The following is a 26,665-nucleotide window of genomic DNA, read 5'->3' as shown; positions in this document are numbered from 1 at the left end:
TTTCAGTAATGAGGAGGGGTTTTTTTGTGATAAGGCAGGGAGACCCCGTTGGATGAGGAAAGTTTCTGCGGTGATGAAAATGAAAATTGGTGTTTTGAATTTTTTTCCCGTAAGTTCGCTGGGAAAGAGTTTTTCTTTGTCGTAATTTTTGTTGTTGTTTCTTATCGTGCGCTCACGTGTGTACGTGTGTGTTGTGCATCATGTGAGTTTAGCATTTTAATGCTCAGCCTGAGAGAGACAATATTTTTTTTCCCCACAAAATCCAAACCATAAATTGAATAATGATTTTTTATAGGCAACTAATTTTGCCACCATATATTGTGAATTAATTTTTTTTATGTCTGAAGCCGTATCTAACGATTTTTTTTTGCTGAGAAAGCAGTTCAATAAATATTGCTACCCTTTCACAAAAGCAAGGCAACATATTTTCCTTCCCATATATCTGCTCTGCGTGTGATCTCAGCATGGACCGACAAAGAATTTATGATACGACAGTTTCGTGACAGTTCACCAACCATGTGTCATCATAATATTCAACTTTATTCCAGTCTACTCATTTCGGGGAGGTACGTTTGAGGCAAGAGATACAAATTTAGAATCTTAATTTACGTACCAAAGGCTGACGTATTTGCTGTAGGTTATTCTGCTTTCGAAAACGTTTTAAGGTTTCCCTTTTCATTCCTGTCTCCGGTGTCATGTTGGGGTAGTTCCGAAACTAAGGTCCACAATACAAAGGATGTTTTGTGGACTATTGATTTCATCTCCAAAACCAAACCAAAACCTAGCTGTCTAACCCTCGTTTGTCAATGCGTCACAGTTTCAATAATTATTACATCCTACTCTATCGAACGGTTTTGAGAGAATTTGGCTACTAACGAGTCCAGTATGCCGTACTCCAGCTTTCTGCTCAAGTGGTTGCGGTACCATTAGCAGGCGAAATGAACTCCAGCGCGATGGGTACAGGATGTTTGGGCCATGTCAGAAGAAGAGATGACTGATGAGAACCAATCGTGTCCGTATTGCGTGTCCTAGCGCAGAGATAATAAACATTTCCTTTTTCACCGTGTGATTCTCTGGAGATACACGTAGCTAGTGTACAGGAGGGGTTGCTCGTTTTTGTGCGTCATCATGGTTCGACGATTTTGGGGACGAACGTCCAATTGCAATGTATAAAAGGTCGTTGAACAATGATCTGTTTCTCGAGTGGAGCTGTCGAAATAACGATGAGGATGTAGAATCATCTGAATCCGAAAATCTCGCATAATAATGCAAAAGCTTCCAGCGCGAGAGTCATTTATTTTTGAAGGACATATCCGTGTCCTTTTTTTGAGTAGGCTCCATGAATAAAGCTTAAAGAAAGCAAATTGTGATGCTGTTTCTTCTTCTACTTTTGAGTATTGATTAGGAGTTATATCTTTCTTGTGAATCTTGTGAATAAATACAGCAAAATAATATTGATATTCCAGCATGGCCGAAGACTAACAATACTCCCACAAAACGGCACCGTTCTTTGAAGGCATGTGCATAGGCTATTTATGAGCATTTAACACCTAAGCACAAAAAAGCTGTGAATGATTGGGCTTCTGTTACTCAATGGAAATTCGCAGACATATTTAGCTCTCACTTAAACTAACACTGAATAGCACTTTAGACGGCGGCGGGGATGGTTGATGAGAAAACTCCCCACCCAAAACACAGCTGACAATGAAGTTGAAATCGCACGGTAAACTGCCACGATCCACATTCACCGCTAACAGTAAACGGGCACTGGAAACGACATAAGTTGTTCCTCAGCCAGACTATGCTACATAATTTGTGAGATCACGAACGAGACCAGCAACGAATATGAATGAAAATGATATTCGTTTTTTTATTCCTTTCGCTTGCCTTTTTTGTATTCTTAAGCTTAGCTCTGGTTGGAGTTTTTCCTCACCTTTTCCATAAACAGTATGTAAGCTGGTATGAATGAGAGATGCTAGTGAAGCTGTGGATGTACATAAAGCCACGCAGAAGCTACGCTTTGGAAGGAAGTATGTAAAACGGTTTTTACATTTTTTGCACTAACATACCATTTGTACTGTGGAGCTTTTTTTGCTGAAAACGGTCTTCTAACATCTAGTCACTGTATCTCAAGATAAAGTTTGCATTGTCACGGAATTATCCTTTGTTTATCAACTTAAAAAAAAAACTGTTTCCCTTGCTAGAACACACGAATGTTGTTACACTTTTTCTTTAAGTGTTTCGATATAATTATGAAAAAGAGTCAAGAAATGTTGACATCGTTTGGATTGATTCAACATCTATTGATTACTTCCTCCGTATGCTGGGATGGACAATGTACAATTGAGAAGCCATTACAACTAAAAGCTTTAGTAGTTGTACGAGGACTTCACTAATATGCAACTAATTGGACTCTCCGAATTCCGATGGAAGTGATACTGCACGATCAAGTGATCAATTTGTTTTGCAAAAGATATATAGGTATTGGCAGACAAGAGCTTTCGACTGTGGGAACTCCTGATAAATATTTTAGTAATTTAGAGGAAGTTAAGGAAAACATCCGTATTCCGTAATATGATCTAGTCTGATCCGTCAAAAACTGATTTTCATGTAGTTTTGGAACAAGTTTTTGGAGGTGTTTGAATAACGAATAAACGGGCTGTTTTCGAACATTTATTTAGATGTACAGCTTTGAACGTTTTAATGACGATATTCACTAAACTCTTCTTGACAACCAATCTATCAAATCTTATTCTACAACGTATTCTTGCTGAATCTCTAATAATTCTTCCAGTTTACCAACTACGCCCACATTCGAAACTCCCAACGACTTGCTTGGAAGATTGGCACCTCTGAAAACAAAAAAGCCAAATAATAGTCATTGTTTGCAATTGTTGACAAAACACCTCAAAGTTGAATGAACTGCAAGAAGCGTCAGCAAACAAAATTTACTCGAAGGCTTAAGCGCTCGACAGTTTCCAAACATTTCATGACATCGTGAAAAACGGCACTCAACGCAACTCGGTGTACGCACTCCATGTATGCCACTCGGGGCATTATACAGGAACGGTGTCGTCAATATCTAACCAGTTTGTCGCTGGTAAGCACGAGTCGTTGATTTTATTTTTACCTTGTGTAAGAAAACGAGTTGATTGTTGTAGGACTCTTTTTTTTATCCTGCGTTTGCGATTATCTCTTTTTGCCAGTGTTCCATTTGCCTATCTCTCACATGACTCATGCTTGCTGCTACTGTGAGTTGTGGATTTGTCCGTGGGTAATTAGCGTCTTGGGTTTTGTGTCGGAGTGGGAAGCATGGTGAAATTATTTTGTAAACATACTACCCGAACATAGGCAATGATTGTTTTCCTTTTGTTTCTTCCTACACCCATGAATGCAAGGGTTTTTTTCTGTGTGTCTCGAAATCTCTATACCTTGGCCAATTGGTGCTACATAGGTTATGCTATGCTGTTGATGTCTTTCAAAAATAACAGCTGTCTGTATGACAGAGTTTTAGTGATTGAAATTATCATTTAAAAGGTATTAGATTAATTTTATATGAATTATGCAAAAATCATAAAATCCCCTATTTGGTTTTAAAAACCTACGCATAATCAAGTTTCCTTATCCGTTACATTCTTTGGATAAATAGAACCACTTTTTTCACATATTCATGAACCGGACGTTTTAAATACCAGCGTGTCAATATGAAATTATATTATGTACCAGAAAACATGATGCTAGCGACGAACCGACACCAACACCTTTCCGACAAATGACTTCATCGCCTGTGGAACGATACGGAGGATATGGTTGAAATGTTTGTATGGTACCGGTTTATTTGTATAAAATAGTTTTTTTTGGTAAGTTATGAAATCATACTTCTTTTCTCAGCCATACCAATACTGCTGATGAGACCTCCTGCATAAATGATTGATTTATGAGTTTATGATAAAATTTGTAGGGAAATATGTAAACACGCACTTGAAAGAGTGTTTCCCCCGCAAAAAATATTAATTAAACAATGTTTATTAACTTTTAATTTGATTTTTTTTTCTTCTTAAGAACATCCTGACGTTTTCGTAAATTGCAATATCTTTTTTCAACAGATTCTTAGGTACCTGTTAACAACAAAGTTGATGTCAAATTATTTACTAAAAAAAGTCTTATGAAATTCACATTTCTGTTCATCCTTAGCAAAGAGATCAGATTTCATTATCAAAAATTGAATTTATCCTTCCTTACTGCTTCCCGAAATCGATCGTACATTGCAGAGTTACAAACCGGATGGCATCTAAAATGGTCTTAACAATCGTCTGTATGAAGCTGTTTGTAAGCCACTGTCGGGTTTGAATTTTAATTTTTCCATTATGTAAAGGTTTTGCTTTCTCCTCCCGCCTGTTGCTCTACATCGTGTCCGGCGACGAACGTATTTTTTCCGGTAACGGTGCGCAACGTTGCCGAACGCCGGGCGGCGATATCTAACCCAACCATCGATCGCCTGCCAACCCAACCCAGCGGGTGTATTGCTTTCTCAAGTGACGAAATCACGACCACGAGCTCGATCGTCGATTCGAAACAAGTTCAACGGTATGGACGCACATCGACTTGGTGCTCTGACGTGATTCCGAATAGTGAGTAATCGCCCTACTCTTTGACGTCGCTGTTGATAATGACTTATGCGCTTGGAAAGGGATAGTGTTAATAGCAGCAGCAAAAGAAAGGTAGATGAATGAAATGAGATGGATTCAGACCACTGGAAAGACATCGTGGGATAACAGTCAATGTGCACATGTTGGTTAACTGTTTAATAGCTATTGCTTCGAATAATTTGATTATTCTCGCTAATCCCTTGACTGGACAACGTACGAAACTAACTAGCATTTGGTCGACTGTGAGATAGCTTGAACTAACGATCACTCAAACCGTGTCTCGTGATCGTTATTGCTGTGCACGAAATCATGACTTTCGATCAAGAAGACGGAAATCATTAGTGTACAATGTAGGCTGTCTTGGAGCCGTTGAATTGACCTTTTCTTTCGCTTCGAAAAGTTTAAATCGCGAGCAACATTTTACTTAGAGTTAGTTTTTGATCGATGCACAAAAGGTTGTATCGATCGTAAACAGAAGGGAGAAACGAATCAGAAAATATTACTTTCAATATAATATTCTTTTCTACCCTAAAGAACTGCTTTGAAGCGTACTCGAAATTGTTCCTAAATAGAAGATTAATTAAAATAAGTAATGAAAACAAAACTCGACAAAATGAACCTAAATTTCCATTTCGTTCGCTCCATTAAACAGTAAAAATGTGTTGCGCCAACCCAAATCTATCATACGTTTCTGCTTCAATAGTTTCGATGTGGTTAAAACATTCTAACGTTACCTTGGTTAGGCCCATTAAGAAGGAAGGTATGTGGAATGGTGTGGTACGAAGAACTAGAAACTCTTTCCAGTATAGCCGTCCCATGTACGGTCGTGGATGGATAAATGAGCACCTTTTCGTTACGTGTGGTGACAGGTTGAAGTGGCGCTAAAAAGCAAAAACCAGTGTTTCCTGGGCGTAGATTGATGTAAAGGTCGGTCGTCTATCTGCATGCAAAGAACAGTGTGTGTGTATGTGATTGTTGGCAGTAAGTGAGCTAAAAATCAAGACTTTACTTTAGATATAAAAGGGACAAATTAAAAAGGTGGTTGGAATTGGTGTTCTACGAACCTTGATTTATTTATTTCTTTAATTTCTTTAGAAAAAATCTTTTAATTTTTAAAATAGTAAATATTACTAAATTCCTAAATTACTAATTTACTGAAGCAAATATTACTAAATAAATTCCTTCAAGAATATGTTCACTATTATTTTTTTTTCATTACAAAATATTATTACCTCTAAGGAACTTTAAATATTGTTAAATTTATTTGTAAATGTGATAGAAAATGTCTTGCTGCAAATGATTCTCAAAACCCCAACAAAATGTACCAATATCCCAGTAATGACTTTGTAACTATGGATGACCTAACATATTTTGCACTTCTACAGGGAAATTTGGTAATCACAACGATTGAAAATTGCTTTCAATTGTACGAGAAATGTGTTTGGCGGGTAGAAATTTATTATTTCGATGAATGAGAACATTTTCCACACCTGCACATTTTCCAACCGATTTGTTCTTTTATCTGAAAAAAAAGAGATTTATTCCTTGACCTGTATCTGTTGCTGATTGTAAGTTACGCGCCAAACCCAGGATTCCAGTTGGCGTACCTTGGCATTGAAGTCTGCAGGATGGATTCCTTTTATTTATGTTTGCCTTTATGGTTTCTTTTTGCAATCCACTCAACCGTTCCCTTCAGATGCAGCGACGCGTGTCTGTTTGGAACGTTACGTAGGATATCTGCTCCACACTCCACCCTTTGCCGGGGGGGATCTTCACCTGTAACCCGGGTTGGGCAAGGGTTTTCTTGTAAATTGTTAATAGCTAATTGCCATCGTTTCGGAACTGTGCGTTTCGATTAATTTATACGTGATTCAATTTGTCTTCCTCAAGCAAACAGTGTTTGGAAAAGTGGCAATTAATTACGTCAAAAAATGCCTTATTCAAACCAAGCTAATGTGCCAGGGTACTGAGTTCGATGATGCTAATGCTTTTTTTTTTGGGGAAAATTGATTCAAGTGTTACGCAATATTATATCCAATACAGCACAAATATCACACTTGTGTTATATCATCTGTTGGTGATCCATACATATGTAATTTTTTGGAGTATGTTTATCATTTTGCGTTTTCCGAATAAGTTTTAATGGAACGAAAATGCAGGGCAATGTAACTACTATATAATAAGTATATAAAATGCATATAATCTATTTATGTCAAAACAGATCAACTTGACGTTGAAAATAATGTACAATTCTAATTGCGAAATATATCAAAATGGGTTTAAAAACTTTAAACACTAGATTGCAATTACCAGTTCCTTCTCAATAGGGAGGTCACATTAATCTAGCTTACTTAAATGTAGAATAGGGTTTCTGGTACTCCATGCATGCACTCCATACCTAATGGGACACCCTGGCTCGATGCTGGTTTCGTCGACCATAGGCACTCTTTTCTTGCGGCACACTTTAATTAAAACTAATTGCTTAGTACATCGTTTTCTACATCACCGTCGTCTACGTTATCGAGTTAGCATCTGGGCGGGATGTCTTAAGATCGCTTAAAAGAAGCCCTTTCCATGGCGTTAGACGAACAACGGTACAACGTGTTGTGAGATTTTAAACCCGATTGGTAAATGATCTTTTGGGAAATGATGGTGATTCTCTTATGCAGAGGTTAAATAGAGTTAGACTCGATTATGTGCTGGTTTATGACGAATTACTTGAAACGATATGTTTTTAATGTAATCATTAGGGTATTGTACCTATAGCGAGCTTACGAATATTACATATCAAGGAAACAAAAAAAAATCTAAAAATAAAATTAGGGTTAAAAGTAAATCAGTAAATAATCTGTTTTATCTGTCTATTAGGTCTAGGAAAAAAAAGTTATTTATATTGTTTAAAAATATACAATATTTTGAAAATAAATTAAATATTCATTCCTACATCATAATTTTGATCTCATTACTATTAAAACAAAATAGCTCAAAAGTTTTATAAAAGCTAGTTCCGAAGAGACCTTTCAAGTGCATCATCCATCGCTTAACGGTGTAAAAATATTTTTAAAACGACAAACATTTGGTGCGTGAAAGAGTAGATCAAATGACCAATTAAGGTTAAAATAGCTAAAAGCACCAAAGCAGTTTGGACAATGGCGCACAAGAAAATCCGTAACTCGTTCATTTGTTCGATCTTGTATGGTTTCACAAGATCGTTGGAATTTCTTTTACTACTAACGACAGTAATATTATGTTCAGCCGCTTATTGAATGACGTTTGTGGGGAGATTTTGTTTCGAAATACAAGAAAAAAAAGTACGAAGAAGCTGGGTGTCATCTACTGCGTTGCTGTTGTTCACTCCCTGATATGGAAGGACTTTCGAAGGACGAATGAAAATAGCGCTTCATCTGTGAGATTTTTGTCTTCTGTGCAGTGAAATGTAAGGAAAAGACGAGAAAAATGATTCCATTTCGCGGAAAAAACACGTGCCATTAGCGTGTTTTAGACCCCGTGATGATACATGAATGTGAAGCTGTCAATAATTGTTCATAAATAGATTCTATTTTATTAACTTCTGATGGTTTTTTTTCATTTAAGAAAATGATTTGGACGAAATTTCAGTCCACAGGTTTCAGTTGGATCTCCAATTCCACGCATTAGGCTTCATTTTATTTTGTTCTCTTTTCATGATTAGCATCTGTTGAATATTGTGGTTAATTTTTCCCACTTTCGCACAACATTAAACAGCGTCATCTTTTAGTAGAGCTGTGGTTTGTACTCGCCACAGTTGCGGCTGTTGTTTGTTCGCATAAAGCAACCGACATTGGGTACATTTATTGGATTGATGTGTTGCGTCAAAGCATCAACCATCCATTTCTTGGTTGTGCGCTCCACCATTGATTGACAAGCGCGTCCATATGCACCCGGCGACTGGGGAAGGTAGTTGCCTTTGGTCGTATCTATTTTCACCATCAGTTTGCCGGTATTTCGATGGTTTTGTGTCGAACCCAGTGGTACACTGTTTCGGTGGTAAAGGAAAGTATTTTTTTGTTTTTTGCTTCTTTCTTATGTACTCGCCCTCTCTACTCTACTTCCAACACGATACGAGGTGTTACGTGAATGAGTTGCGGTGGGTGGTGGGTTTGTGATTTTTAATGACAGACCTGGATTCCTGATGCGTACACGCATTTACGTGGCCATAAAATTACGATTGAAGTTTTTTTTTCATCAACAGTTTGGAGTGTGAAGACCACAAATGTAGGTTTTGCTTCTGGCTTTTCCAAACGTACGATTATGGCATTCTGTTGTTTTTTCCAATGCTTCCGAATATATTGCTTTCTTTTGTTTTGTATAGCGTATTTCATTGTTTGTGCATAAGAATTCTTCTATTATCAGATGTTTGGGTTGAAGTAGCAAAACTGTCAAATGTCCATCGTTGTAAGGGAAAATGTTGAAATAAGACTTTATTGTGTGTTTTATGGAACCTTTAGCCGTTGGTCTCCTTCTTGGCTTGACAACGTCGAAGGTCACGCCGGCCATTTCAGACTTAATAAATTTGTTTTACTACACAGCCGGATAATCCTTGGCTACGGGGGAACACAGTCCGGTTGGGATTTGATATCCGGTCCTGTCGTGTAAAATTGACGTCGTTTAACACATACACCACCGGGCCGCCCCTGCAATTGGTCTATTAGCAGCATTAAACTATCTAGTCGGAGACGATATAAAATCTATATCTAATCTAATTGCGTCTTTAATAAATTTAAGTTTTTTTTATTTATTTATTTATTTATAATTAATTATTACGGCTTCGGCCGTATTGTCAGCCTCTGAAGCTGAAGAAGTACATTTTTCACAAGGCATTTCCTCCTTGTATTTTACCTTATCCCGGGCATACTCGGTTGTGGTAGAGCGTTTTGTGGATATTGCTGTTGTTGATGGTATTGTTGTTGTGGGTTGATTTGTCCGAAGTCCTATTGCTTTTTGTGCGTATTGTTGTTGAATCCATGTGGGTAATTGTCATACTGGTTCTATTGTTTGATGGTGGTGCTGGTGAAAATGGTGAGTGTTGGTGTTGGTGAAAACGGCACCAATAGCGGTCTTGTTTAAGTTTTTTTTTAGTTATTATATAAAAGCCATCGTGAAGCTTATTTCGGAATATTGGCTTTAAATTAAATATGTTCAACTCATTTGTTACTTTAAAAAAATGATAATAATTTTGAATATTTTTTGTACAATTTGAACCCGTCTCTTTTACTGCAGGCCCAATTTCAACATTTACTGCAGTTAGCATTGAATTATTTGTTGCTAGTTTGTTGGCATTTTGGTCAAAATTGTAATTGTCGATTACCTTAGGTTGATGAATAAGCAATAAAATGGGTTTAGCTTTTCCCTCGTAGCTACTGTTACACATCAAAGATCCATCGACTGTCAAATTGCAGGTTAGCAGCCATAGAATGCCTTTTGTTCGCCTGGTGTACTGAAGTTGCATTGGGAGTTTTTGGTATATTGGGATTCGAAAGGTTATGTTGCTCTTGTGTACGGTTTTGTTTTCAATAAATTTTTACTAATTCAATTTATGAACAATATTTATAGTATTATACTTACTTGGAAAAATAAAAAAGATTTTTTTTAAATAAATTGAGCCTTGGCATTGAAGTTGCTATGTCACCCAGCGAATGCTTATTTAGAGACCTTTTTGAAATTCAAAACAACGCTTCCGTCAAGTGTCATGCCTTCAAACTTTCCCACCAAATTAAGTAATGTAGACATTTTGGTCGACACGTGGTAGTTGTTTTGGAGTTATGCTCATTCGTTCACATTTTTTACAAATAAGTCCACGGTTACACTTTCTCTGCAAAACACTCAATTTGTGAGTTGCAAGTTTGGCCGTTTGTCCAATTTCCGATTTCAAAGTAATCGATTTCAAAAACTCCCCACTGAATTGGTAGATTATGATGTCTGTCAATGGTACATTGCTGAGTGCCTAGTACCTGTTCTGCAAGAAGCTGTCCAAAGTGTAAATATGTTTTTCTGGATCAATTTCCCAAGAGTGACGTTTGAACATTTACTGCAAGTATGTTGCAAATACAGGTAAAACACTGACGAACAACTGAATTGTATATAAATCAATACTAAGTCCGAGTACAACTAAGGTGCAGCCTAATCGCCTTACTTTCTTCGTAAGTATAAATGGGCGTGGAAAAAAGGTCTTCTAGAAGAAATCGAGAGAGAGACCAGGCAATTGGTTTTATCGATTCGCGCTACATGAAACGTTTGTCATTGAAAATGAATGAGTTTATTCATAATTCAACACTGTACTCATTAGGCTAGTACCTCGAACCCTAAGTAACCTTGAAAAGAAAGGCGTTTTAGCAAGGTTGACCCAAAGAACGTTATCGAGGTACAGTTATATAATGATATTGTTTAAAGCTCGTATGGATTAAAATATCCGTTTACGTGTTACGAGACTATATTGTGAATATTTCGTTTCAATTTTTATGTTAATCGAGAACTGTTCATTGTGTGATATTCGTTTAACTTTTGAAGTGTAGATTTTGATCAGAACCACATCTCATACGACTAAAGTGATCTGATCACGTCGTGAGATTTATCCGGGGAGATTTTTGAAAAATATCAATTATATTTATTGTTTTTTTCTTAAGACTATGTGTCTGAAACGCCTTTGAAAGGTATCAAATCAATATACCGATCACCTCTTTTGTTAGTAAAGTAAGCAAATGGTCTTTATACAATTTAATTATGAAGCCAATTTATAATTGATAAAATACAAGTAATCTGCAATTAACTTAGCAGTGCACTCCGGTGTTGAATCCGGAGTTTAAATCGAAGATTACTCCGGAGTTACCTCTGGACTCAGCTCCGGAGTTAGCTCCAGAGTCAGCTCCGGAATCATCTCGGGAGTCAACTCCGGATTTGAGTCAGCTCCGTAGTGAACTCCGGAGTTGAGTCAGCTCCCGAGTCAACTCCGGATTTGAGTCAGCTTTTCAGCCAACTCCGAAATTAACTCCCGATTATTCCTGATTTAACTATGGAGTTAACAATTCGTTTAAAGATGGAGTTAGCTATGGAGTTAACTCCGGACTGCTCCGGATTTTTCCGGAGATTAATTCTGTTTTTTTACGTCGGAGTCGTAGTAGATTCATGAATCCAATTAATTTATAGAATTTTCCTCCTCTCTTTCATAAAATACAGTATAGAAAGTGGGTCATTATCTTCAGTAAGTTGGTAAAAGTACATGGAAGACACAAATGGGGGAAGTAAATAAATGTCATAAAAAGTGTGTGGAATTTCGCGATATTTTGCGCGATGCCTAACGGTGAACATTATAAATACTCACCGACAAAAGTCACTTGTTTTCAGTGAAAATGGGTAATCGGAACGTGGGGAAGAACAACCCGTTTCATCGTTTGGTGGTAACCACCTGTTTTAAAATCCGGCAGGTGTAAATGGCACCTCCTGTGGCTGCTTGTCGTCTTTTTGTTTTGGCTTTTGCTTTGAAAAGTGTTGTGCGTGTGCCGGTACCTCGTAATCTAGCTCGCGAATGGTGTCTGTTGCTCTTTGAAAATATGACACTCGCCGCTAATCGTGACATTTTCTCATCAAGATCAACCTTGAGAACTAGATCGGCTCAGCAGCTGTTCAAGCAATAGTCGGACGATTGTAAAGCTATGAAGAGTTTAGGTTTCTTATTCATTGTCATACCTTAACAACCCTTGTTGGGCAAGATAATTGTTATTTGAGCTGCGGAGCTGAAAGGAGGTAACTTTCAAGGTATTTACATATTTTTTTTACTAATCACATCCAAAAGTTTCTATGTTAAGTATTCTCTCTAGCCTATTTAAATACATTTATTTTAAAATCGCATCGAATAATAAATATAATATGTTTTCCCTCCTCTTTTCAGGAATCGTATTAGCTGGAACGACGTCTTCGACGACAATTTTTGTAACCTTGAGCGGCCTTTCGAAACATTGAAAACAGGTAAACAAGCTTTACTTTACGACAGTCAAGGTGAACCGTGCTTATTAAGTTGCTTTCCCAAAAGAAACTTCCTCCCACTATAGGCAGTGGCAACGGCTCAATCAGTGGCATTTGCTAAATAAAAATAAAATTTATCCCGCGTGGGCTCATTCACCGTTCCTTCGTCATCACTGTTACACCTTTAGGCGCGTGTGAAAGCTTCCAAATAATATGCAGAAACTGGAACTCCTTCTTTTGCTTCTCAGTAGCACCATTTTGCTATTCGTTTGTGTTTATTAGGCACAAAAAAATCCCCAACCTCGGACATTAACTGCACTTAGCATAAGTACAATAAGTCGTCTTTCAGTTATTTAAAGCTACGGCTCGGTACGTTATGGTTCAGTTTAATGTAAGAAACGTTTTACTGTGCGTGCAGTAAAAAATGGTTCCACAATGTCGGCGCCATACATGCATCCTGACTTGGTGTGGTATTAATTACGGAATGCATGTGCCGAGTGCAATGAATTAGTCATCCTCTGCAATACGAACAATAAGAGCGAAAATGTATAACAAAATTAGGGTACATTTTGTATCTAAGTATAACATAAAACACATGTTGTGTAAATGAAATGAACATAATATTTTATTTCCATCACGTTCCGTATTACTCCGTACGTACTTGTTATGAGTCATGTAAATAATGCTTCACACAAGAAGGGTGCTACAGTCAATTTAGCCTTTGCCGTACACTTTGCTACTACTTTGGCGCCAGTTTATTTCAGTAGCGTCACGGGATTTATTTTGCCACATTCTGTTCCTCAAAACATACACCCTGACCGTACCGTTTGATAAGATGCACGAAATACCTTGGTCAGCGAAACCGAGGGAAACCGTCAGTTCATGTGTCGCTTCATCAACGGCAACTGGCGGTTCTTTGTGTTTGATGGTTTCAGCCGAAAACATAAAAGGTGAGACTGGTGAGACAATCGGTTTAACTAAATTAAATCTCTGTTTGAGTAAGTAGATAAGGGCTCTGTGAATTTATGTCACTGCAGCAGATGAAAAAAAGAGAAAAATAAGGCTAATAAACCATAAATTAATGAAGAATTATGATTTTTAAAAAAGTGTTTTTCTTCATAATTTATATGGATTTTATTTCCTTTTTTGTAATATTCTTCAAAATTGTTTTTCTTTAACATAATTATACGCCTTAAATTATTATTTTAAATATTATTGATATTGTAAACCCCATTTGTATAACAACTTGTATGAAAGTGTTCATACAACAAATTACCTTGAAATTAAAACAAAATCAGCTTAGCTTAGTAGAAGGACATTCGCCAAATGGTTATTTTTGCTATCGTGCGCTTGCTAACGATAAGATGGAATGCTAATGGGCATAGTTGAGTCGTTAAAAAATTTGCGTGTCATTTTTTTCCTACGATCTATACCGTTGATTCGCAATCCGCAAACCAAACATACGAACCAAATGGTCGTATAAATGGTGGCCATAAATTCTGGGACAAATTGCAGAGTTCACCTGTTACACTCTCTACGAAACGAAGTGCTTAACTGTTATGTTAATGAAGTTTAATTTATTAAGCTTTTGTTAAACTGAAACAGCGAAATAGGATAATCTAAATGATAAACTAATTTTAATATAAAGTATATAATAAATGTTCTAATCACTAAAATAATTTTATTCAAGTCAGCATTTACTTCCTACCATTTGGGAAGATTTTCTTTCGTTTGCTCGATTTTAATTCTATTTTTATTTGGAGCATATCGAGCTTAATTACCTTCAGCGCTTGCACTTACTCAATCCATCCTCAACCCGTAGCAATTGCTGGCACCGTAAAACTAATTAATTATCTCACCAAGCAAAGATGTCCCGGGAATTAAGAAATTAAATTCAGTCTGTCAAAATCGAAACGAACCAACTTAATTGTACCGAACGTTGCAATAACGCGCTTTGAATTGATGTCGTTTCGATCGTGTGCCAAACGGAATGACAGACACGAGATATGATTGTCCTTCGAGCACAACCCTTTGTCCGGTATGTGTAATGGGTTATGATTTATTAATTACTTAACTCAAAACGATTCGATGATCGAGAAAAAAAATCAATTGAACACTAGAAGTACCAAGCGTTTTAAGCGTTTTTCGTTCGAGATTAATTTTTAAACAATTCTGAAGAGTTGGAATACATTTTATTATTTGTTGGAGATCTTACTATAGAATATATAAGTAAAATTCATGTTTCAACTACCATAGGATTGTTTAACTCCCAAAAATAATGTGATGAAAATGAGGCGCTTCAGTCAAAATGGCTGGTAAGGTCTATCTAGTGTTAAATAAAGTTTAATTGATATTTTTCCATACTTAAACATATTCAATGTTATCTTCTGATTAGTTCTTTTATTGGGAATTTTGAAAGCGCCTTTCCTTGTTTGTCTTTCCTGTGATTGTTCAACAGCAACTTTCAGCGCAATGCTCTTTGTTTCGAACGATTCTTTCTTTGTAGGATCGTAATCTGATTAGCCTTGGGACGGTCTGTTGTATGTTAATCAAACCGTTACCAATATACCCGTAGCGTACGAATCGCTCGAGGTCAAACTTCTTCATCGAGGATCGCATTCGAACGGTGCTGAAAGTGCAACGGGAAATAACTGGGTGGCAGCGTAAGAAGTTGACGCTAGACCCGCCTAGACCGTTTGCGTACAGCCCGAAACATATGCCATCGGGTTCAGGCGCGTGTTAAACAAAAGGCTACTTGTGTTGCGGACGATAATGAATGCACGCGCACGCACACTGCGCCACTAGAAGCTGATCGGTGTCGTTGCACTTAGTCTACGCTAGTGATGAAGTTTTATGGTGCTTTACCCGGTACAGCTGTTCGGTCGGTCAGTTGTTTGTGCTGTGCTGTTACAAAATGGGATTAAATGCAAATGTATGCAATTTTGTTCCTTTTCATAGTGTTTTATATGTTTACAATGAAAGTATGTACTTTTTAAATATATTTTTTATGTAACCCATAAGTATTATTTTTAATTTCATTTATTTATAATTCATGAACACGGCTGTTAGTCGTATTGTCAGCCTCAAATAGTATATTTTTTCCAAAAAAGATGTTTTTTCTTCTTCTTTTGTGTTTCACCTTTTTATTTTACTAGTCAATACATAAGTATATTACTCTTTATTTTCTTTTAATAAAAATATTTAAAAAGAAAAGAAAAGTAAATTATAAAAAATGAAAAGCATCGGTAATTTAAAATATTTTAACCAAGAGAATTAATTTAGGATTCTTTCTCTATTTTTAAAAGATTGAAAAAGATAAAAAGAATACATTTGGTTTACTTTTGAATATGTAAAAATGTTTGTAAACACATGCAAAAACGACCAAAAAAGACATGCTAAACATCTTTCATTTATTTTGTGCCAAAAACAAACTAATCTTCGTATATGTTACTCACTGCACTAAGAGAAAAACAATAAAAAAAATTCCCAAGCAGCAAGTGTATAAGATAAAATATTTATAAATACTGCAAGGTCAATTTCTCAGCTCCCTCGCTGTCTACTCTAACTTTAAAGCTTCTGCTCTAATGAAGCAGTGTCACGATTAAAAGTTTTAATTAGTATGAGCCCCCAGAGTGTGCATTCCCTGGAGGCCTAATTCCACCGCATTATCATTATGTGAATCCTTTGAATTATCTCTCCTGCATACAAACAGAAAGAAGGAGCAACAGAGAAACAATTTAATCCTTACAACGATAAAGTGAATTATAGCTCCCCTTAAGCCGGCGCATTAAATCCCAAATTGGATGCTGCTTTTATAAATTTTTGAGCTAGAGATGAACAGTTGTTTGTATGAAAAGATTACTTACCAAAAAAAAACCACCATGAGTGAAATATCTTCGATTTGTTGTGCATTTTTCGGTTCATCATTTAGCTTTCTGAGATGGTCGTTTCGCTGGTGGACTGTGTGATAAATTGTGAAAAATGACCATTGAGCGCAGCAGGTGGTAGATTTGATTTATATTTGGTGGTGTGCAAAATCAAGATATTTAGTGATCAGCAGCAATCTCCCAAAGCAAAGCTATGTGGAATGCAATCGAAGGGTTTTAGGTTCGATTTCAGTTTCTTGGAATAAATAAATAAATGTCCGACAGTTTCGGAAAATAAGCAAATGAGCGTTCGAAAAAGAAATATTAATTGAGTTCGAATCTTCAAATCTCGCGTGAGGGACGCAAATTTTTGCTGAGGAAACAAAATTTCTGTAAGTTTGAGAGACGTCGTGCAATTCGCCGTTCGCGATTGTGCATGAAATTGTACGTAATTTTAAAGCTTAATATCGTGCTTAACATTTTCTTTTTGAATGTTTCTTGAAAAAGTGTCTTTGTCGAATTAATACAGTATTCAGAGTTCACATTTATGTTTGAATTCGTTCTTTTCCCGATCGTACTGGTCTTTCCCTTCAAAACTTCCAATTTTGTCTCTCCTCCAAATGAAGCATTTTTCAAGGCGTCTTTATTTTCATTGCCTACCCTTTTTGTATTGCAACTTGCAACACATAAATACAACAAAAATTAATCAATTTGTTAAAATATTTTTTTATAAAATTACTTATATTTATATTCTTTGTGAAAAATGTAAAATAAATAATAAAATTAAACTTCAATTAACAGGAAATAAAAATATATTTGGCGTAAACAACTTTTACATCAAATAATTTAATTACCTTCCGTGAAGGTAACAAAGTTTCAAACACTGCTGAAGTTTATAAATTTAGTCTAAAATTCTTTCTTTCCATTCAAAATGCATTTAATATAACCGACATTTAACCGTCAACGCACAACGTCATCATCAAGATTTGATATTTCCACGGAGGGAACAAATCAATATAAAAGTTTAGTAATAAAATGTAGTAATAAAATAAAACAACCACCTCAAAAGACATCCACAACCGAGTATGCCCGGGATAAGGCAAATTACAAGGAGGAAATGCCTTGCGAAAATTGTAATTACCTCAGCCGTCTGTGGCTGACAATACGGCAAAAGCCGTAATCATGTAATAAAATAAAAATAAAATAAAAAAATGTTTAAAACATTATAGTTTAATATAGTGAATAAGCATGTTAAAAGGAAATATGACTACGCTTGTGTTAAAAAATGCATTTTTTATGTTTAATAACAAAAGTTAAACAATCTATCACAAAATGAATCTATAAAAGAGAACAGTGTGGTAAGATTATTTTAGAAATTTTGTTCTTTACAAACGAATACACCAGAAATAAAATAAATCATCCTCCTAGACGTGAGTGTACTAACAACACACCAGCCAAACTCCAAACATAATTTAATATGCAGCGCGTCAGTATACATCTGTCGCATCAGAATTTTGGAACCGATAAGGCAAAAGTAGTCGCAAACCGTGAAGGACAGCAGCTTTCTAAGAAAGGATTCGTTGCCAAATCTCTTATGCTTTTCTCCCTTTACTTCTCAACATTGCACCTGCAGCAGTAAAACGGGGTAGGCTTAATGTAATCGATGTGTACTCTCCGCTACCGGGCATGTGACTGAACTGGATTCGTGTGGCATTAAAAATGCATTACTCATGCAACGGCAACGCGCATACCAGCAGCTGGTGCGGAATCGACCTAAGTTTCACGCCGGAGCGACACTGTGCAATATGCTGAGAAAAGCTTCAAAGACTGCATTGAATCGATAGTTGTTTTTTCGTTGTTTATTTTCTCTCTACGGAAGTAGAGGCGAATGCATCTTTTAAAATTTCTTTCCCCGTTCGGTTTCTTGTAAAATGTCACGCAACGAGGAAAGTTCACGTTCGACAGCAATCGACGCGGATTGATTGATCGAAACCGCTCACACTTTGCTTCGTACAGCAACTTGTTGCATCCACTCACACAGCATCGGCAAACCACTTGGGAAAGGTTCTAGAAAGCATTCATTTTCTTTACCATTTTATTTTTAAAAAAAACCCAACTGTGTTGACCTTTTTGGGTGTATGAGTGCGCTTGTGCATCCTGACGTGACCCACCCCCCCTTCGCACACCAGGCAAACCCTTGCGTCTACATCGTGGAATCCGTTTTCAAGGGCACACACCAGTCGTGACTCCGGTACGTACGGCGATTATTTGCTGCGCCGCAATATTTCCGCATTACTTTTGCTCCAATTACACTGCCGTCGGTTGGGTTCGTTGCAGTGTAATCGCCATCAGCGGACCAGAGTGCAGTAGTACCGGAGGCACGATGGATTGCTTTAACCCACCCAATGTGATGTCGCTCTGCCGCTCTGTTGTTGAGATGCTGAGGAGGATACATTTCCCGGATGTGAGTGTGTTAGTCTTCGATGTTGCTGTTTCACTTGTGTGTCGCTATGCAAATTTAATTAACTACCGTTACTAAACGAAGCCTTGTTGCACCGGGTTGCTTTGTGGCCTCCTTTCCATGCAATTGGTGCAAACGTACGGAAACGAGAAACCGACCAACTGACCAGCGGTCTCACGAGACGTTCCCTGTCGGATCGGTACTGGAATGAAAATTAATTTTATTTCTCCATAAGTCTTTCTCTCCCGGGGTGATGCATATATAGCATACGATTATTTTTGTTTTGTTTTGTTTTTTTTTGCTACCTTCTTTGTCCGGTTGTCCCTGGTCAGTTATTTTGCTTGATTGGTCGGTAAGTGGAGTTTGATTTTGTTTCGTTTTTGCATTTATATGATCACGCAAGAAACGGCATGGGAAAGGTTGATGAGGCGAGCAACGGTTACCGAAGGTCAGGATGGAAATTTTGCTTGAAAGTCACAAAGAAAAGGATGGAATTAGTGGGCTAATGTTTCTCTTCTCAATGGGTGCATTTTGTTTATATAATTTTTAATTTTTTTTTGCAATTTTTTACATCAAATTAGAATATTCCAATTATGAAATATTTAATTATTTTGATACTGTAAAATGAACTGTTTCTGGGGCGTCCCGGTGGTGTATGTGATAAACGGCGCCGGTCCACACGGCAGGACTGAGGATCAAATCCCATCCGGACTGTCCTTTCGTAGCAAGGGCTAACTAACCGCCCACGTGGTCAAAATACGGCCTGGCCTTAAAAAGCCTTAAGAGGCCTTAAGAAAAAATTTACTTCTCCATTCACTATGGTGAACAAAATTTAATAAATTTGCATTTTCTTTTCATTAAATACAACTTTATTAAACGTGACCATAGTGCACGCAATAATGGTCAAAAACAAGCATTTTCTTTTTTGCAATAAAAACGTTAATAACGTTTTTAAGAATTTTCTATTATTTCGTTTGTTTGTTTGGCACACTTTTTTAGCTTGCCCAATCGAACAACGCAAATGAAATGTAAATTTCAAAGGAGCCTCACCCCCTAATCAAACAGTCATTATTGAATGCATAAACAATCGATCGCTTTATTTATTGCAATTCGTTTTATAATGCGAAAAATAACCTTGTTTACTAATTGGAGTTTGTTTGTTATTTTATGTCCAGAACTGTATTTTGACTATTTCTTCTTCGGGTTCGATCTTAATACATTTCATCAGGGATTGACACAATTTTACCTTTATCTTTACCTTAACAATGCAAAAAGAATGTTCACGAACGAGAAGACTAATTAATGGAACATAAACGATTCCCAGCTCAGTATTGTAGCGTTTACGGCGGAAAAGGTTTAAATTTATCGCCGCTGGATGGATGGTGGCCGGGTTGCAAACAAACCATTTCCGAAATACGCAATGCACGTTCCAATACTTCGTCCCAATCGCGTTGGATATTCGATCCGTTCGGATCCAGCGGCTATATAAACAGCAAAGCAAAGGCACCCTGGCACGATTTAACTTACCGGCTATTTGACGAGATTATACGCATGTAGAAAAAAAATTATACCGCCTGTCCAAAACAGATGTGCGCGAAGCTGTTAATCGAATTCAGCCGTCCTCGGTGGGGAAATGTTTATGTAAAACTGTGTTTGGTTGGCTGCGTTTCATTGAAGATTGGGCAAGAGATTCATGGATACGAAACTGGCCGTCTAACGCGATATACGATGGTGATCGATTAAATTGATTCATTTTAGTAAGATTCACTGTATAAAAAGGTGTTTAATATTTGCATCAAAGCTTATGCTAAAGTACATTCTCAAGAAGAGTGAGAGAAAGTGTGGAAATGCTTGAAAGATTAAATTCCATAACCATAATCCTTAGCGTTATTAAAACCAAAGATTTTCTTATACTTTAATGCTGAATGTAATATAAGTAATAAAACAGAAATTGGTTTATACTTGACCGAAGATGTATGTACCTCCTTCAAGGTGTATGTGGTAAGCAGAGCCATTTCTACACGACACGAACGGGTATCAAATCCTATCCGAACCGTCTCTTCGTAGCAAAGAGTGACTAACCAATTACATGCAGTCTAGTAAGCCAGAAATGACCGGGATGACCTGTACGGTCCATAAGTCAAGAAGAAAAAGAAAGAGAGAGAGAGAGAGAGAGAGAGAGAGAGAGAAAGAGAGTGAGAGAGAGGTTTTACCGAATGATAAGTTCATTAAGTTTCGATAAGTTTCAAAGTTCAACATACAATTCAACAACATACCCCGTTTTGGTTTAACATTTGAACTACCGAGCTTTTAAAGAAATTTTTCATTATTTGTCAGTTGTTTGAAAAATTTGAAGAGTTGGATTTTATGTTCTTTTTTTTTTGGAGTTTATACCACAGAAAAGATATGCAATGTAATGCATTAAACATTTTAGAGCTGTTGTGAAAATGAAGCTTTCCAGTCAAAATGACTGATCCGGCAGTTCTAATGTCACAACTGTACCGTGCCCCCAAAAGATAAGCCGTTTTGCCGAACTAACCAACGTTTGTAGAGCATAATTAAAAGAGAATAAATAAAAATATTCAACCAGGAAAAATATTCTATGCGACTTGACCAATGGCACTTATTTCCTCCTGTTTTATTTAAGTATTCCTTTAAATTGAAATAATCAGAATTTCTAAAAAAAATGTGCATTAATAAATTAATAGAAATGACATATGACAATACGGGCAAGGCCTTGATCCTGTAGTATAAATAAATAAATAGAAAATAACATATGCAAAAACGATTGTGTTATCAAATCGAGAAAAAAATTGGTAATTTTAATATCAAACAAATTTCAACGAAAAAGCACAAACTTACAGTTTTGTGATAAGGTTTATCACTCTTATATAGAGCTAAAAATATTTAACAACTACCTTTAACTATGACAAGCCTGATTTTGACACTCGCTGAAGGAATGTTACATATATTAAAATCCATGTCACTCAACATTTTTCATCACCTGATCGTCTCTTAATTATCATTTTCCGCATTCAGTACTCTCAGCGGAAAGGAAAAGAAATACAGTTCATATCTTCAATGTTGCCTTATTTTCGTTCTATTGTTTCTATTTGCACATTCAGAAATGGCCCGAAGGTATTGTGACCATTATACGACCGTTCATTTTTCTCCCTTTCGTTCATGTAGGCCAAAGGAAGCATTTTTAAATTATTCCATTTTCTTACCACTCGCAAGCGACGTTTCTTTGTAAAGCTGCGGGGCCACGACAGTTGAGACTTTTCCTCAAACTTCCTCAGTCACTCAAATCCCTCAAAAAGCGTCTCAAAACCAGTGTTGCCGTGGCCGTTTGAGGTTTTCCTCAAATTTGGTCACACAAACAATCACTCATGCTGCCTCTCTTTCCGTCAGCGACAACAAACAGTGTTTGACAAATGCTATGTAATTCATGTAATTGTAATCTTTGTTCGAAGGTGTTTTTTGCTCAATTCAATGGAAAATATGGTCAATAAAATGTTGTTTTAAGAAAAAGAAAGTATTTAAACATTTTATCAATCAAAAGAACGAGATACAAGGATACTCTTTCGCATAAAAAGTTTATTTTTTAAATTAAAACGTATACATAAATTGTGTCACACACTGTGCAACAAATGAACAATTTACCGTCACAAAACACAAAAAAATAAACACACAAATACGGTGTTTAATTATAATTAATGTTAATTCTAGTTCTTCAGTAGGTATTTGCATTAACAGTAGCAAACGAAAAGTGTACTTTCATTGGAAAAAACCGCAAACAAAAATATGTTTTGTTTACATTCTGAACAGCTGAGGCATCGGAACTGTCAAAACGATTCCTCAAAAAAAGTCTCAAAAAGTTTTTGAGGTTTTTGTAGATCGGCCAGGTTTTCCTCAAAACGCAAATCCCTCAAAATCACTCATGAGTTCCTGAGGTTTTGAGTTCTGAGGGAATCCTCAACTGTCGTGGCCCCGCAGCTTAAGGTTCTAGTTCACTCAAACCAGTAGATACGATCTGTTTTTTGTTTTGTTTTGTTTGTTTCTAATAGGGAATCCATTGCGGTAGGTCAGAAGTACTCCAATGTGAAAGTAAATAGTTCAACGGTGCAGTAGGTCAATTCTTTTATTTCTAGCCAGGTTCGTTTTAGAAAAAGGAAGCAACTTTTGTGACAGATAATATTATTATGCTCTGTAACACGCGATGCGTGTGAAGGCCAGATTAATTTATTTACATATTTGGTTGGACTTCTGGTGGAATAATTCACTCACTTTATGTTCATAACGTTGATCGTATATCATTGCGATTTGGTGAAGAGAATTGTGCATTTTCATAAATTTAAATATAATTGTATAATCGAAAAAAACTACTTCCCAAAACGTTGATAAAACTATCGGTCAACAGTAACACCTTGCACAACAGGGAATCGATTGAAAAGAAAACTCTTTTCGGTGGACAACACGAAACACACACAGAACCATAACCGTGCCCAAAAGCCCCTAGCCTCAATACATTTTGCATTTCCATTCAATTTTCTCCCATCGATCGGTACAAGCAAACGCCGTAAAATTGTTAATTAACTTCCCCGTTCGCTTTTATGGACCTTAGCGCGCACACCATCAGTTTCGCACACAAGATGGACAAGATAAGGCATGCTTTGCTCCCAGGCCGCCTCCCAGGGCGCTCGCTTTTGTCATCGGGTAACGAAAACTTTACCAGTCCCCGAAACGGGTTTGGTTGGCCAAATTGTATCGAATGAAGGTACGGTAAACTGATTCGCTTCCGAGTGGTCCGAAAGCTTTCGTCATTTTTCGCGTGTCTCAAATCATTTTTCTCGTCCGTTTTGTTTTGCAACAAAGCGAAGGAAATGCTTGACGTGTTTGGGGTGACGAAGCTAGTCCCACGGTAGACTAGTGCGCCTTGTGTGTCTATCGGTGGAGTTTTACGGCAAATTGTGTCGCATGATGGTTCATCGTAAAACCACAACATTCGCAACACAGTCCATCTGTCACCAAGTGTTGTAGGAAGGAAAACTTTTTGCAAAAAAAATGGGGTAGGAATTTGCAATTGTAAAATCCCTTTTACTGCAAAGTATTTCCTGAGACAGTGTATGAAATTTGGCAATATGTTATGGCAATATGACCATATGTTTATATGATGGCATATAAGACAGTGCTTTTATATTCATATTTCAATTTTTTTTAACTTTTGATTAAGGATGTACCCGAAATAAATAAAAAAATATGTACAACATGTATTATAATTTGTAAACTATTATCACTCCAATACAGTAAACCGTAATCAGCTCGTTTATGAAGTTTGAATATGAGCTTTTACAAGTTACAAATGGCCTAATTTATAGATCTATTCCCAACACCATAACGTCCTTTTTGATGAAATTGAGATAGTAAAAAGGTTCTACTGTAACTCCAATAGGAAACAAACATGCAGCCAATGTCTCGTGTGCAGTATTTGCTTTCCGGCGGAACCAGATGGAGTTAGCTTTTACTACCCTCGAGTTCCGGGTTTTGCAATACGAAACCGAATGAGGACTTATGCGCTGCAGTTGTGTGGGTGTGTGTATGTATGTATCTCTATATGGACCACCAAACACACTTGTTCACATCAGGGAATAAAGAATGGAGAGATACCACTTTAGGGACGAAAATACCTATGGGGAACATTATGTTCCATTTCCACCTCGGCACGCCACCGAAGGTGCTGCTGGCAACGTTAACGTTATATGGGTTTTTTTACGCTCGTTGACCAACTTCATACACCACCCTTCCATCCCCCCGACAACACTGAATGCAATCAAATGAAAGAATCATCATCCCCGGCAGCTACACACTAGTGCTTCTCGCCCCATCCCGGTTAGTCTGTCTGGTTCCGGATATTGGTCTTTTTCTTTTAGCCACGCCAGGTCAGTGAACTTTACTCACGGCGTAACAGAAGCAGGAATCAGTAGCGTAGCCCGACTAAAACCACCCCAATTCTATGTGGAGCATTTGTTTGTTTTTTTATTCGCCATCCCCAATGCTAAGCTGTGGGGGATGTTGGTAGAGATATTTTCCCATTCAGCTAGGAGATTCGTTAATGTGTATGCCCCTTTAACCTGCGCAAATAGGAAGGACAAGATATGTGCCGTGGCAACGAAATAGGAAGGCATGTCACGTACGACGATGCCATGCCGTCGGTGGAAAGTTACATTCGCTTCATCAATAGTTAGCATTTGCGACTCATTACAGTACTCGGATGGAAATTGGAATCGGATTAACTTTTAGATTATCGGAAATGTAGTGATCAGGAAGTGGTTCTTAGCTCTTGTTTTATTTCTGTTGTTTTTTTTTCAATAGAGTTTGTTAATGATATTTATGTTAGACTATTGCATTCGATTATTGAATTACCAAGATAAAAGTACAACAGTTTAATAAGTGTTGTTTTGTTTTTTATACATATTCAGTGATAGAAAAATCGGGATTACTAGACATATTTTACCACGTAGCCGGATAGTAAGTCCTTGCTACGAAGGGGCGGTGCGGATGAGATTTGAACTCCGGTTCTACCGTGTGGAGCAGCACCGTTTATCACATGCAACACCGGGCGGCCCCTTTTGGAATTCTGGAATTACAGAAGCGTGTATTTGCGGATGGCAAAGACGTTTGCGTTCATTGTCGCATCAAATGGATATTTTTTTTTTTATTCATAAAGAACGGCCTGATCAAATGGATATTAAAATGTTGAAATTGAGTTATTCGTAGAAGAAGTCGACGATCTTTTCAGTTCAATCAGTTGTTGATGTAATGTAGTTTTCAAGAATATTTTTTATAATAATTATATTCATCCAATTCATAATTAAACTGCTGTCCTGTGAGGCAACAAAACGCTGAAATCCCGTCATCCTTCAATATAGATAAATAATATAATGCAAATTATAAAGAATTGGATTTTTGGTTTCAAATTTTAATGAAAATTAAAAAAATTGAAACTTGTTTTGTAATACAACTTATAACTTCAGACAGCTTATAAAACTTATAAAAAAATATAATTTCATGTTCAGATTTTAGTATTACTGTTGGAAAACGTGAATTGAGGATAAAGACAATTGAGGCAATGTGGATTAAAATGATAAAAAAGGGATAGAAAACAAAGATGTCTAAAAGAGTAGAACTAAAAGAAGTAGATTATGAAAATAATTAATGTAATAAAATCATTTGCTCAAAGTTCATTTTGCAGTAAGCGACGAACGTATCCGTAAGGAACGAGTTCAACCACAGCTCTTATCACTTAAAATAAAATAATAATAATGAAACTGTAATAAATTCTCAAACATTATTCCCGATATGAAAATTTGTTTACGATAGTTTTAACGCTTATTTTCAATTGCAGTTCCCTTAACAAACTTTCCGCTCATTTGCAAATTAATCATTACAATCGCACGGCATATGTATCCATGTCCGATAAGAGTGACATTTGTGCGGTGACTTCAATATCACTTCACGATATCGATAATTAATTGCGAAATTTTGATTCGCAATATGCTCATCATCAGTCTATCAACTCAACCCCACGCATCCAGCTTCTCATCGGGTGTTGGGTCCGAGTTCCTCCCCTACCAATTGGCGATTGATGGAATTTTGGGGCGGAAATGTTGACACTCCACGTCCATCCATCA

General features: G+C 36.9%; 1 protein-coding gene across 3 annotated transcripts in view; it reads left to right on the top strand.

Annotated features, from left to right (window-relative positions):
- Window positions 1–26,665, top strand: part of LOC125761980 (solute carrier organic anion transporter family member 4A1) — a 45,114-nt gene that overhangs the window by 7,797 nt on the left and 10,652 nt on the right. For all 3 annotated transcript variants that reach the window (XM_049423615.1, XM_049423614.1, XM_049423616.1), the window contains one exon: window positions 12,574–12,650. The gene's annotated coding sequence lies outside the window, so the exon portion shown is untranslated. The remainder of the gene's footprint in view (window positions 1–12,573; window positions 12,651–26,665) is intronic.

Source organism: Anopheles funestus, chromosome 2RL, assembly GCF_943734845.2.
Source record: "Anopheles funestus chromosome 2RL, idAnoFuneDA-416_04, whole genome shotgun sequence".
Lineage (NCBI taxonomy): Eukaryota > Metazoa > Arthropoda > Insecta > Diptera > Culicidae > Anopheles > Anopheles funestus.
Note: the sequence above shows the minus strand (reverse complement) of the source record. Positions and strands in the feature narration are given on the sequence as shown.